This window comes from Anabrus simplex, chromosome 2, assembly GCF_040414725.1.
Source record: "Anabrus simplex isolate iqAnaSimp1 chromosome 2, ASM4041472v1, whole genome shotgun sequence".
Lineage (NCBI taxonomy): Eukaryota > Metazoa > Arthropoda > Insecta > Orthoptera > Tettigoniidae > Anabrus > Anabrus simplex.
Genome location: NC_090266.1, coordinates 1050646230 through 1050661603, shown reverse-complemented (window position 1 = coordinate 1050661603; position 15374 = coordinate 1050646230). Strand labels below are relative to the sequence as shown.

Below are 15374 nucleotides of genomic sequence, written 5' to 3'. Positions count from 1 at the left end.
AGAAGTGCCTATTGCTCAATTGATAGCTCAACTGACTGATCCTTTTACAAAAGACCCTCACATTGTGGCAGCTAGATACAAATATTTTCAATGCTGGATGAAGCCAGGACAAACTCGCATGGATTGGATTGCTGAATTACATGGCATTGCCCAGACCTGCAAGTTTGTATGACATAGGGACAGCTGTGGAACACAGTATGCTGAATCGTTCATCCGTGATATGATAATTCTACATATGCCACAAGAAAAGATTTGCCTTGACGCAGTAAACAATAGTAATCCATCATTACAAGAAGTGCAATGAATTGCAGCAGCCCACAAAATGACAAGAGCGGCAGCTCACATAGCTCATTCGGACAGCAGGTGATCATCTTTGCCAATCAACCAGGAAAATAAGCCTCATTTGAAGCGTTACCGCCGTGCTTTTACTCGCTCATCACCGAAAAATACGGCAACCCAGCAGCAACCGGCTACTAAATTGCAATACTCCTGTGGATGTTTTAAACATCATAACAGATGTGACTGTCATTTTTTCAAAGCTATCTGTGATCACTGCTATAAGATAGGGCACACATCAAAACAGTATGTCAAAGTAAGTCACACACTGAACGTCAGCCTCAAAAAAGACATGAGCAACGTGAAGTGGAAATACATCAGATAAACCTTGTTCTTCCTACTAAGGATTCTTGCAAGATTATCATCCCCCTCCACTTCCAACATCGGTCAGTTGAATTTCAACTTGACACAGGATCATCAGTATCCGTAATCCGTCTGGCTACATATCATAGACTTGGTTCCCTGTTAACTTCCCCAGCCGATATCCAGCTAGTGACATAATAAACACAAAATTGATATCATGGGCAAGATCACTATTCCTACCAAATATAAAGGAATCCACCAACAAGTTACATTACTCTGAAATTATAGAAATAGATCTTTTCATTCTTTTGGGATTTCAGATTCATAAAGTTAACGTTCTCTCTGAATTGAGGCCCACGGCCGATATTACTCAGCTGCTTGAGAAATTCCCTGAAATCTTTGAAACCACATTAGGAACAGCACCAGGATACACAGTTCATATATAATTAAAAGCAGGAGCTACACCTCACTTCTTCAAGCCACGTCCTATTCTGCTGGCTTGCAAGAACATGTTAAAACTGAATTACGTAGATGGCAAACAGAAGGAATTGTAACGCCTGATAATTCTAGCAGATGGTCTACGCCCCTCGTGGTTGTCAAGAAACTAGAGGGTGGTATCCATCTTTGTAGAGATTTTTACTTGACGATTAACAGTCAAATTGAAACAGATGTATTCCCAATTCTGCATCCTGAAAACCTATTTCATCGTTTAGAGGGAGGGCAATATTTCTCCATAATAAACCTCAAGGATGCCTATCTTCAACTTCCACTGGACAATGAATTCAAGCAGTACCTAACCTTGAATACACCTCCAGGCCTTCTACAGTTCCAGCATCTTCCTTTCGGAGTCTCTTCTTACGCAGCGATTTTCCAGAAATACTTAGAACAGATCACAATTTCAATTCCTGGTTGTGCAAACTATCTGGATGATATCATAGTATAGTGAAACCCTTCACTTTGGACACTCCTATATCCTGGACACCCCATTTCATTGGACATATACTGAATGCACTCTTTAATTCCCTATACATTTACATGGTAAACATTCTCTGTACACTGGACACCCCTCAACTCTGGACATTGGTCAGCTATTAAATGACAGTTTGGAGAGGTTCAAAACTGTTCTGTTTTGTGATTTGTACGAGTAAGGCGTAGTGCAAGCAATTATAATATTGCATTGGAAATAATGCCTGGCCAAGAGCATTTAAAAACAATAATGTTAAGGCAGAGAGTCTTCCTGTAATTTGGCTGATAAGTATAACAATGCAATCGAATTTACATGGAGTGTAACAATACTCAAGCCCAATTTGCTGGATGCGTGATGCTTGGATCGGCGTATCTAAAGAAACAATTGTGAAATGTGTTAACTGAGGAATTGAGATATCTCCCTGAAGTTCTTCGCAGTGAATTGTGAGATGGTGTTTTTAGTGATTTCTATAATATGTTGAAAGTTCACGATGATATTCCTGGAACAATTGATGGATAGTTACAAAAAAGGGATTTCTTTAGAAGATGAGTGTCTTAAAAAGAGGAATAACAAGATGAATAAGAAGAACTATTTCTGTCCCCAAGGAACCATCTACTCTTCAAAAAGCTGTGCAGTGTGGGTATTAATGTGTTGGAATATTATGCGTTTGTGTATAACCAACCAGAAATTACCGAAACTCTATTTGGATTATGTAGGAAAGTTGAATCAGAATGAGCACATGTAAAAGTCGAAAAATAAAACAGTCTTGTGAATGTTTTCTTCACTAAGCAGTAAGCTATTTTTATTAACAAGATAGTTTAGTGAGAATTTGTTAATGTAACATATTCCATTTTCCCCACCTTTTCCATGACACGTGCTTTTTAGTATAACCAAATACACTATAGAGAATATGTGCCACTTTGCGAGATATTGCAAGATATTGATTGCAGCACACCTAGCAGGATGGCGTTGAAACTGAGTGTAGTAGTACTCTATATACTATGATTTATGCCAAAAGTGTCAGGTTCCAAGTTATCCTTAATTATGAAGTGATTACAAGAGTTTCCCCATTTCACATCGGATGTTAAAATTATATTCTTTGACGTTTGCAGCAAAGATATGAATGAAACTTGTATTATATTTTGACCTAAGGAGTTATTATCAATTTAGCAAAATAAACATGGTATTTTAATTGATGTAAAATTGAAGCTGCAAAAAAAAAAAAATTTAGAACCTATTTAAGTGTTGATTGTAGGCAGCTCAAATAACATTTAAGCACCGAAAATTCCAAGGTCTAGTAATCGCTATAGCATGTATCACCGATCCCGCCGGGAATCTGTTGTATACAAGGAACTTGGTATACAGTAACACAACATAAAGTTTATTACTTCAATAGTTTTGTACAGTATTTACAAGAAATGAAATGAAACTTGTCTTGAAGATTGATTGATTGCGCGCAGTTAATGCTGTTATTAAATGTTAGATTGAAAGTCTGTGGCACAAATATATATTTACAAAGAGAGAGTCCTATATACACATTCACACCTATCTTGAGGAGATAGTCTATTCCATAGGGAAATGTCCTTAGATAGTCGAAAACTATCCGCTGTGGGATAACAAGCGTAACTTGTAGGGAGAGTCGCGTTGGTATAATGCTAGTATTGGACTTAGACTTGCAAGGAACTTGCATCAATATCTTCATTCGCAGAATGCTAAGATAGTCGTCGGAGCACTGGTGAGGACTTGGGAGTGTAGCAGAATGCTTGACTCGGGGCTCGACGTGGCTACGGGAATCAGGGAAGATGAGGCATTGTCCGAAGGTGAGACCTTACGACCAGCAATCTGTCCACCTGTTCAAGACACATTTTTAAGAGGAATGCCTCCGTGTTTGACTTGCGGTGTGGTCTGGTCGTTGGACACTAGGGTAGTCCTCGGTAAGGCGAGGAATGTCGCTCCTTACATAGCGCTGGCTGACGTCACTGACGAGCATGCCAGGCGCAGTGCAGTCCTCTCGTAGGCTCTGGAAACATCGGTGATGCGGTGGGTTGCGGAGCTTGTAGGCGTGGAGCTGAGCGCAGAGGACACACACAACAGAATCGAATTCGGGGCCTTCTAAACCGAAAACCTCAATGCTGACCATTCAGGCAAGGAATTGGACAAAACGAAACATTATTGAGTTTTATTATTTCTATCAGTATTAACATTCAACTTTCATAGTAGAACAAAGCAAAAATCATTATTTCAATCAGTTTTAACATGCAGCTTTTGTAGTTTCAATCTTGCCGTCTGACATTTCAGGTTAGGCCGCCAGGTGCGCCACTGCCAACATGTCTCTCGCTTAAGCACAGGAGAATACGGAAGTGTCCATTATTGTCTACAGTGTCTATAATGCACTTTTTAATTTTCCGTAATTTCTATCTGTCTGTCTATCTGTCAGTCCATCTGTCTGCCTACCTATTTGTATGTATGTACACGCATCACGAGAAAACGACTGAAGAGAATTTAATGAAATTTGATATGCCTAGTCGGAGAATAAGTCGCTATAATCTAGGCCATAAATAATTGTATTCACTCTGAGCGAAATGGCAGTTTAGGGGAAGGCCTAAAAATCAATTCTCAAATATTTATGTTTTTAGTGGTCGTATCTTAATGAAAATCGGTATGCAAAGTCGCTACAATCTAGACCATAAATAGTTTTATTCACGCTGAGTGAAATGGTAGTTTAGGGGAAGGCCTAAAATGTAATTCTTCAATATTTATATTATTGGTGGACGTATCGATAAATACTACATAACTAAAGTTATACAGTGTTGAATTTCCGATCATTTATGTCTTATACATTGTTACAGTATCGGCTATGATCACAGAGACATTCATGAATTTGGATTTTTGTTAGTAAGTCCATATCGGCGTCGAGTCATGTGAAAATGGGTAAACCGAATTTAATGAAAATTGGTATGTAAAGTCAGAGAATAAGGAACTACAGTCTACGCCCTAATATCACAGATAGGTCTTATGGTGACGATGGGGTAGGAAAGGGCTAGGAGTATGAAGGGAAGCGGCCTTGGCCTTAATTAGGGTCCAGCCCCAGCATTTACCTGGTGTGAAAATGGGAAAACACGGAATACCATATTCAGGTCTGCCGACAGTGGGGTTCGAATCCACTATCTCTAGGACGCAAGCTCACAGTTGCGCGCCCCTAACCACACGGCCAACTCGCCCGGGCGTACCGAGTGTAACAGCCTGCCTGAATATTGGCAGGAAGTAGCTGGGGCGTTAGATAACTTTTTTCTTTAGCTTGCCATTCCTCTGGTTCATAAATTTTCTGATACCACTGGTACGTAACACACTGGTTCATCATAGCCTTCGAGTTATGCAATCCCTACTCTGAGGCACTGATTGGAATGCGCAGTGTGTATATTTAATGGAATCATGGCAGAGGAGTGTACACGGCTATCTGCGGCCTGGTCATTCCAGCTCTGGAACTTTGGACTGTTAGATCGGCACCGTTGTATTGTTCATTAAAAGTGAGAAAATGCGGTTTTTCATTTGATCGAGTATTTTATATGATAACATTGCTTTTACTCACTACTTTCCTATTGACGTTTTTGTAATTACCTATGTTGACTTCAGTTAGGAAAACCACAAAGTCAGTCTTTCTGAGAATCCCGTTGCGAAGCACGGGTACATCAGCTATACTGCTAATAATAAGAGTTGATGTCTGACATTTCTTAGAGGGAGGTCCGTTTACTGCCTGCCGAGGCGGGATAAAGGGAGTGGCTGTGTGGTTGCCATGGAAACGAGGGTGGGGCGACTGCGGTTGCCATGGAGATAACACTTCAGGGCAGCTCGTCTTGCTGGGAGTTGCCAAACCTGTCACTGTCACTGATAAGAACCTGATTGTATAAGAGTGATCGCAAATGGGACGACACCGCCTGGCCAGGTAGTCTACAACAGATCACAGCGGCAAGAATGAAGGAGGGAACAAGTGAGCCGGAAGCGAGGGGTAAGAGTGTGTAGAAAGGAATGCTGGAATGTGGCAACATCGTGAAATGGCACGTGCAGTGCTCCTACCTCCAACCTTACCTGTCAGATGCCAACTCTTATTATTAGCAGTATAGTATCATATAAAAGCAAATGAAACCAATATCTTGTCAACTTATACCACATACGAAATATTCTAAGTAACGTAGATACAGACAAGAGGAGCAAATAATACATCTGAAGAACATAAGAAGTTATATGAAGAAATGTTTAATACGGCAATTCAAATTTTAAGACGGTTTAAATTTCAAATATAAGACATATTCTCAATAGGCATTACAAACAAAACACATGGTGTCGTAAGACGTGTCCCATCATTCTATCCCTTCTTCTGGTCAAATTTCATCAAATTGCTCTCCTCTCACCAATTTTGATTCTGTACCTCTTCATTTGTGACTCGATCTACCTGTCTCGCCTTCGACATTCTTCTGCAAAAACACATTTCAAAAGCTTCTACACTCTTTCCTTCTGAGCTTGGTATTGTCCACGTTTCACTTCCATACAATGCCAGGCTCCAGACGAAAGTCTTCACTTTCTAATTCGTATACTCATGTTCTATGGGAGCTAATTTCTTTTCTTAAGAAAGGGCTTCCTTGCTTGTGCTAGTCTGAATCTTATATCCTCCTTACTTCTACCATTGTTAGTAACAATAATCATCTACTTCCATTAAGACTTCATTTCATAATGTAACATTTCCTGCATCACCTGACTTCGTTTGACTGCACTCCATTACTTTTGGTTTGAACTTATTTATTTTCAACTCGTACTCCTTTTACAAGACTGTGACCATATCATTCTGCAATTTCTCCAGATCTGCAGACTCAGATAAAGTAACAATATCATCGGAGAATCACAGAATTTTGATTCTCTGTCCTTGGACTGAGATCCCATTTCCAAATCCCCCTTTGATTTCCTTTACTGCCTGTTCTATATAAACACTGATAAGGAGAGGGGAATAACTGCAACTTTGCTTCACTCCTTTCTGGATTGCTGCTTTTTTTTTTTTTCATAGCCCACGATTTTTATCATTGCAGACTGATTTTTGTACAATAAATAATTTCGTGTGGCTATTTCTAGCCGGGTGTAGCCCTTGTATGGTAGACCCTCCGATGAGGGTGGGCGGCATCTGCCATGTGTAGGTAACTGCATGTTGTTGTGGTGGAGGATAGTGTTATGTGTGGTGTGTGAGTTGCAGGGATGTTGGGGACAACACAAACACTCAGCCCCCGAACCCCCGAGCCATTGGAATTAACCAATGAAGGTTAAAATCCCCGACCCGGCCGGGAATCGAACCCGGGATCCTCTGAACCGAAGGCCAGTACGCTGACCATTCAGCCAACGAGTCGGACATTTTTGTACATTTTGTAGATAATCCTCTTTGAATTAAAGAGTATACTCCTTACATGTAATAGCCTTGTACCGGTATGCGTTACAGTGAGTAATAATAATGTTATTTGCTTTACGTCCCACTAACTACTTTTCTAAAGGTTTCTCGGAAACACCGACGTGCCAAAATTTAGTCCCGCTGGAGTTCCTTTACGTGCCATTCAATCTACCGACACGAGGCTGACGTATTTGACCACCTTCAAATACCACCGGACTGAGCGAGGATCGAACCTGCCAGTTGAGACCAGAAGGCCAGCGCCTCAACCGTCTGAGCCACTCAGCCCAGCGTTTACAATGGGTGTTTATGAGGATATTCCTTAATTCCATTCTGCACCTTTATTTAATCATAATCGTTTATGCATTTACTCCCTAACACACAAAAATACATTATAAGATGACCAAACATCACTTCCCCTCCCCTCTCCGCTGAACAGAGTTATCGCCTACAGGGGGTATTAACATACGGACCGCGGGCCGCACTCGGCCCGCTATGACATTTTATGTGGCACGCTGGTCGAGTTTGTATGATGTGCTTAAGTTTCAGTTAATATTTTCCCTAGATACCGAAAAGTCTAGTTAATAAGAACTTTAAGGAGAAAGGAGATAAAACCATAAGAAAAATCTCTGAATTATTCGTAGTTTTCTTGTTTACTTATTGACGTGATGTTTCTTTTACTGGGCTGTAGTTAAGTTCTAAGATGCACAATTATTCCCACCTGAAAAGCAGGTAAGGACTAGACTTCCTCCATTCGTTTCTTGGAATTGCAGTTGCAGACTTCCCCAGAGTGCGAGAAACATGCTGCATTCCGCGGGTGGTCCACCAGCCCTTTGCGATCCAGTTCTATAGGTATGCATCCCTTCACATTTACTATAATTCTGAAAAACATCGGCCCCTCTCCCTAAACCGGGGTAAAACCGGGCGAGTTGGCCGTGCGATTAGAGGCGCGCGGCTGTGAGCTTGGATCCGGGAGATAGTGCGTTCGAATCCCACTGTCGGCAGCCCTGAAGATGGTTTTCCGTGGTTTCCCATTTTCACACCAGGCAAACTGGGTCAAATAAACAAATTAGTCCTTGGAAGCTATCAAGTATGCAACCTTACCACACCCCAGGCAATTGACTGTTAAAAAAGTTCTTATGTGTTATTCGAAACTCTTACCTCGAGCACCGTTCCCCGCCCGCTTTCCATGTGAGCTACTGCGACACTTGCCCTACGGCGCCCACTTCCCAGCCTACGCAGTACCGTGCTCCCGGTCTGTGCGTCCACCACGTATTTTTAAGTACGTGTTCTGCGTATCTGTACTCGTTTTACGGGTTCATTCAAGGTACCTATAATGAATTAATAGTGGCGCTCATGATTCCTGCTGTCTTCTAGCCCGTAAACACACATCTCGTTATATTACCCCGGTTTAGGGAGAGGGACCGATGTTTTTCAGAATTGTAGTAAATGTGAAGGGATGCATAAAACAGGATCGCAGCGCCTGGTGGACCACCCGGTATACTAGATTTGTGGTTATATGACTTACTTTCTTTCTTAATTTATTAATTTTAAAATGTAGTATATAGGCTACGTCTTTTTACATAACATAACATAACATAACATAACATAACATAACATAACATAACATAACATAACATAACATAACATAACATAACATAACATAACATAACATAACATAACATAACATAACATAACATAACATAACATAACATAACATAACATAACATAACATAACATAACATAACATAACATAACATAACATAACATAACATAACATAACATAACATAACATAACATAACATAACATAACATAACATAACATAACATAACATAACATAACATAACATAACATAACATAACATAACATAACATAACATAACATAACATAACATAACATAACATAACATAACATAACATAACATAACATAACATAACATAACATAACATAACATAACATAACATAACATAACATAACATAACATAACATAACATAACATAACATAACATAACATAACATAACATAACATAACATAACATAACATAACATAACATAACATAACATAACATAACATAACATAACATAACATAACATAACATAACATAACATAACATAACATAACATAACATAACATAACATAACATAACATAACATAACATAACATAACATAACATAACATAACATAACATAACATAACATAACATAACATAACATAACATAACATAACATAACATAACATAACATAACATAACATAACATAACATAACATAACATAACATAACATAACATAACATAACATAACATAACATAACATAACATAACATAACATAACATAACATAACATAACATAACATAACATAACATAACATAACATAACATAACATAACATAACATAACATAACATAACATAACATAACATAACATAACATAACATAACATCTGTACCCGTTCTTTCGCACGGGAATTTGCAGTGGATTACATGTTTCCTTCAGGAATTTACGCGATGTAACATGTTCACACGTTTAATGCGACATGTTAAAACGATATTTTCGTACGAAAGCGCGTGACAGTAACGTGAAATATGATGAAACTGAACAAGGTCGAGAGAGAATGAGGACGATTTCCGAATTTATTGTATGGTACAGTTTCTGGTCCGAAGTTGTGGATTGTGAGACCTTTTTCTGTTTTTTTTTTTTTTTTTTTTTTTGCTACTGGCTTTACGTCGCACCGACACAGATAGGTCTTATGGCGACGATGGGACAGGAAGGAGCTAGGATTGGGAAGGAAGCGGCCGTGGCCTTAATTAAGGTACAGCCCCAGCATTTGCCTGGTGTGAAAATGGGAAACCACGGAAAACCATCTTCAGGGCTGCCGACAGTGGGGTTCGAACCCACTATCTCCCGAATACTGGATACTGGCCGCACTTAAGCGACTGCAGCTATCGAGCTCGGTAGTTGTGGGACCGGGCGAGTTGGCCGTGCGGTTAGGGGCGCGCACCTGTGAGCTTGCATCCGGGAGAGAGAGGGTTCGAAGCCCACTGTCGGCAGCCCTGAAGATGGTTTTCCCTGGTTTCCCATTTTCACACCAGGCAAATGCTGGGGCTGTACCCTAATTAAGGGCACGGTCGCTTCCATCCCCATCCTAGACCATTCCTATCCCATCGTTGCCATAAGACCTGTCTGTGCCGGTGGGACGTAGCCAATAGCGATGTTGTGGGAAATTCTCTATGGTTCTCAGGTTGAATGTTGTATATCTGACCACCGGCGTGTTACTCTAACGCTGATGACATTTCCCTTAATATTTGCCCTATCGAAAATAGTAAAATGGCTCTTTAGTTTTTCCCATTACCCACCTTGAAGTGACATGCACGACATGTCCCACGAGACTTGGACTAAAAATTCACTTTTTTCGTAATCATCTGTGTTATTATCCGTCGTACGATAAATACTTAAATAGCATAAAGAAACGTTTCTTGTATACAGTCCTTTGATAGACCTAATGTAAAGGAAAATATTTGAGAATAACTTAATCTTCCTATAAATACTATGCTCAAGGTAGGGATTGTTATCACTGTCTATTCATCTCGTAGCATTTTCCACTTACCTGGACCCGAATGAAAATCTGATCCTGACAGCCCCTCTGTGGTCTGAAACTACACTGGTTTTCAACCAACTTACTATCAACCAGTGATCACACCCTCCCCTTCAAAATGCTAGGGAACACATTGCTTGGTATACTGACCAATGAAATACCTCGATACTTGTTGCAATCCTACCTGTTCCCATGCTTATACTCATTTAGATGCACTTACTGCTTTCGTCCAATCAGACGGTACCTTACTAACAGTCCATGCTAAGCTTATTACTTTATGATGCCATTTCCTCACTTCCTTCCCATTGTATTTCACATTTTCAGGTCTGATTTTATATATTCCTCCTGCTTTATGACTGTTAAGGAAAGATCTTGGATTACAGGGGGGTAACACATCTGTTAAAATTGCTAAAAACTGGTTTCATCACAATAAATTAACTATTAATGTCACAAAAACAGAAAATATCGTATTTACCCTGGATCACACTGTAAATAATGGCTGCCGTAATTCTGTTAAACTATTAGGCCTACATGTAGATACAAGACTTACATGGGAAATACATACATCAGAACTCTGTAAGAGATTAGCCAGGGTGTGGTATCTGTTGCGGAAACTGAAAACCTGCATCAGTCGGGATATGCTACTTGCATCCTATCATGCTTTCTTTCACCCTCATATACTGTATGGGATCAGGTTATGGGGAAATTGTCCCACATCAAATAATGTATTTATATGGCAAAAAAAAAAACAGTCCGTCTAATTGCTGGATTAGAATTTAGAGACTCCTGTAAAACTTCCTTTGTGAGCCTAAAAATTATGACAGTTCCCTGTTTATATATTCTTACAAATATTATGCATGTGAAAGAGAATCTTTCCAAATTTAAAGACCTACAGTTCACATGCACGACACAAGATACAAGAATGATCTGGATACTCCTTACTCCAGGCTTAGTAAAAGCACAAACAGCCACTGTTATCAACAGCTTAGGATGTACAATAAGCTTCCACTACCTATTCGAACATTAGACAATAGTGCATTTAACAGGATACTGTCACAATTCTTAAGGAAAAAGGCATTATATAGTGTAGAAGAGTATCTAGAATGTGGTATTTCAAAAACTGACCTAATATAGGTAGCTAAAATAATTTTTCTAATGACTCAGGCATAATTAATAAGATATTGTATATAGATTATTTTTATTAATACTGACAATACCTAGTGTACATTTTCTGTACTTGATGGTGGAAGAATAAAATATCTAAAATGTCTAAAAAATATCTAAGAAGCGGCTGGGGTGAATGGGTGGACACTGAATTAACTAGAGCATAACTTAACACAACAAATTTTGAAATGTTACTTCTTTCCTTTTTTCTAATTTAAAATTGGTAAATAGAAAATCTGAAAGAACAATAACAATTTGAGCTCGTCAGTTCCAACAACAATGAATTAAAGTCCAAAAAATCAGGTACAAAACTTGAGAGAATTACAAATGCTAATTTACACAGGAAAGAGCTGAATTGCTCTTGGCAGGTACAAAATTTTATAAGAGTTAGAATGCTCCAGGAAAATACCCTTTCAAAGAATTTACACAAGGTATCCAGGAGGTAGGCTTTTCTATTGCTCAACAGTTTATAACTTTCTGTCCCTCAAGGGAACTTCATATCAGACTCATTTCTACACAGCACAATCAATTTAAAGGGGTAAGAGAGCCCATACTAAATGACATTAATGTAAAAAGAAAAGGTTGGTTGTATCCGGCCATGAACAAAATGCAAAGGAGGCGAAATACCTGCACGCCTTCTAGAAATTCTTAAAACCCTAAGTGGGCTTAAGGCCCTATGATACGGAGGCTAAGCCTATTCTACAGCGGCGTGACTAAATGAGAAACATTAAATACCAAAAGAGCGTTAAGGATTAGAAACTTAAGTCAGCCCATACCAAGTTGTATGGGAATCAACATAAGGTAATCAATTTTTGTTCCCTTACATTACGTATTTCCCAGCATGGAAAATTCTACATTTAAACCACCAGATTTAGAAGTTTACATGAACCAAATGAAGTTGAAAACTTCCCCTCAAGCTACTTACAGGAGCTATCACATGCTTATAAAACTTCTGTCATAACCTTGCTTTCTGGGCCTACCGAACCCCGCCCGCGACCCCCGCCTCCGCACTCAATAAACTAGAGCAAGAAGAAGACAATACGGCCTTAAAGCGTCCAGCTCTTATAGTATTTTTTTAGGGGAAGATTCCAGAACTCTTTACTGATAGGCCGAATTCTTGTACAGAGCCCCGATTTTAATTGACTAGAAAAAATATTTACACAATTCTGATAGGTTGATTGATATTGCAGAAGGAACCAGCAGGAGTGTTGACAACTTTGAAACATAAACATAACAATCTTCAAAAACTATGGTTAGCTAATGGTAAAAGTCGAATTTCCCTTAAGAATTAATTATCGTTGATCCCGCTAGAGGGGGGCATTTAAACTGATGGTAGAGACATCTAACTCTTAAAAACCGAGCTATCTTGTACTACATCAGTTCAAGGTAGATTACCTAGATGGCCTTATAGAAGGTGTTCGCTACGTTACTAGACGTATTTCCTTTGCGTTGAGAAGATTTTCAATATATTACTTCCACCTGCCCAGTGATTCCCTGGAATCTATTATGAGTTTACCGAAACACTCTTAATTCCATTTTCCCCTCCCTTTCTAAGTTTCTTTATTGTTGTCCAAAAAAGTTTGCCTGCCGCTTGATCTAGCATTTCCAGGTTATTACCGAAATCTTCCCACAACTTATTCTTGGATTCAACACTTGTTTGTTTCACGCTGTTTCTTTCATCTACGTACAATTCCCTGTCTGCATCAGTCCTTGTTTCTAGCAATTTCTGATACATTTCCTTTTTACGTTTACAAGCTGCTCTCACTTTGTCATTCCACCAAGATGTTCGCCTTTTCTTATCCTTACACACAGTTGTTCCCAGGCATTCCTTTTCTGTTTCTACTAACAACGTCCCTGTATGCTACCAAATCTATTTCTATACCCTGAACCTGCTTTCTGTCTATTGTTTGGAATATTTCACTAATCATATACATGTACTTCGGTCTAATTTCCTCGTCCTGGAGATTTCTACCCTTATTCTCTATCCTAGGCCTAGAAGTACTCAGTTCCATATAGATCAGTTGGTGGTCTGTATCATCAAAAATCCCCGGAATTCCTGCACATTCCTACCAGATTTCCTGAATTCAAAATCGGTTATGGTATAGTCTAATTTTTAAATTTAATTTCGTGTGGCTATTTCTAGCCGGGTGCAGCTCTTGTAAGACAGACCCTCCGATGAGGGTGGGTGGCATCTGCCATGTGTAGGTAACTGCGCGGAGGATAGTGTTATGTGTGGTGTGTGAGTTGCAGGGATGTTGGGGACAGCACATATACCCAGCCCCTGAGCCATTGGAATTAACCAATGAAGGGAATCGAACCCGAGACCCTCTGAATCGAAGACCAGTACGCAGACCATTCAGCCAACGAGTCAGACGTATAGTCCAATAATAACGTTATTGGCTTTACGTCCCACTAACTACTTTTACGGTTTTCGAAGACACCGAGGTGCTGAAATTTGGTCCCGTAGGAGTTCTTTTACGTGCCAGTAAATCTACCGACACGAGGATGATGTATTTGAGCACTTCAAATGCCACCGGACTGAGCCAGGATAGAACCAGCGAAGTTGGGGACAGAAGGCCTGCGCCTCAACCGTCTGAGCCACTCAGCCCGGCGCGATATAGTTGGTTATGGTTCTAGTGCCCCTACCCTCTCAGGTGTAGCGGTGGATAGCCGTATGCTTGAAGAATGTATTCGTAAGTACTAATCCCATACTAGAAATAATGAAGAGCAGTAAACGTTATCTATACCTGTTAGTTTTCATATATACTTACCTGGCGTAGGGGTTACCGTGATCAACAAGGCCGTTCCCCCAGGGTGAGGCCCTTGCATTGCACTTCGCTTGGGTTGACCCCTGCGAATACCCCAAATGTGGGTATCACCCATCCTTCTGTTTCATTTCCAACTCTCACCTTGAAATCGCCCATTAGCGATTGGTGCTGACCCTAACTACGGTGTCACCCAGTGCTTCAAAAAACTTCTCAATTTCATCCTCACTTCACTCTCAAATGGTGAGTAGACTGAGACAATTCTCGTCCTAATTCCTTGCGCTAGCGAGTGGTTGGCTGTTCCAAGAGCTCTGTGTTATCTCAGTGATAAAGTAGTTAATAATTGTAGAAATTTACCAAATTGTGTGTGTGTGTGTGTGTGTGTGTGTGTGTGTGTGAGAGAGAGAGAGAGAGAGAGAGAGAGAGATACATTTAGTTCCACAAATAATTGTGTTTAGTGTTTGTTTGTAGTAATCTGCGATTAGTGGTATTTATTTACAGTTTTCACACTGAGTAGTTGCGTAGGCGTTCGCTAGATTACAACCTGTAATTTAGGACTGCGAGAAAGAAGAAATATCTCTTTCTTTTTAATAGTATTATTAAAATATCAATAGGTTTGTTGATAAAATACTTACAAAGACGGGATATTAAAAAGAGTCCTAACTTCGGCAGCGGTTATAGTCTATTAATGCAGGCATTTGACAGGGTATTTCAAATAGCAGTTCAACGGTCCCACCTATCACGAAGGCAATGACTTCTATAAAAAACGGGATACTGTGAAAATTTTGTTTAAAGAAGGGATTTCAACAGGATAGACAGTAT

The 15374-nt window shown here is 39.7% G+C and overlaps 1 pseudogene; it reads left to right on the top strand.

Annotated features, from left to right (window-relative positions):
* Positions 1-14550: 14550 nt before the first annotated feature.
* Positions 14551-14681, top strand: LOC137498664 (U1 spliceosomal RNA; annotated as a pseudogene).
* Positions 14682-15374: the final 693 nt, after the last annotated feature.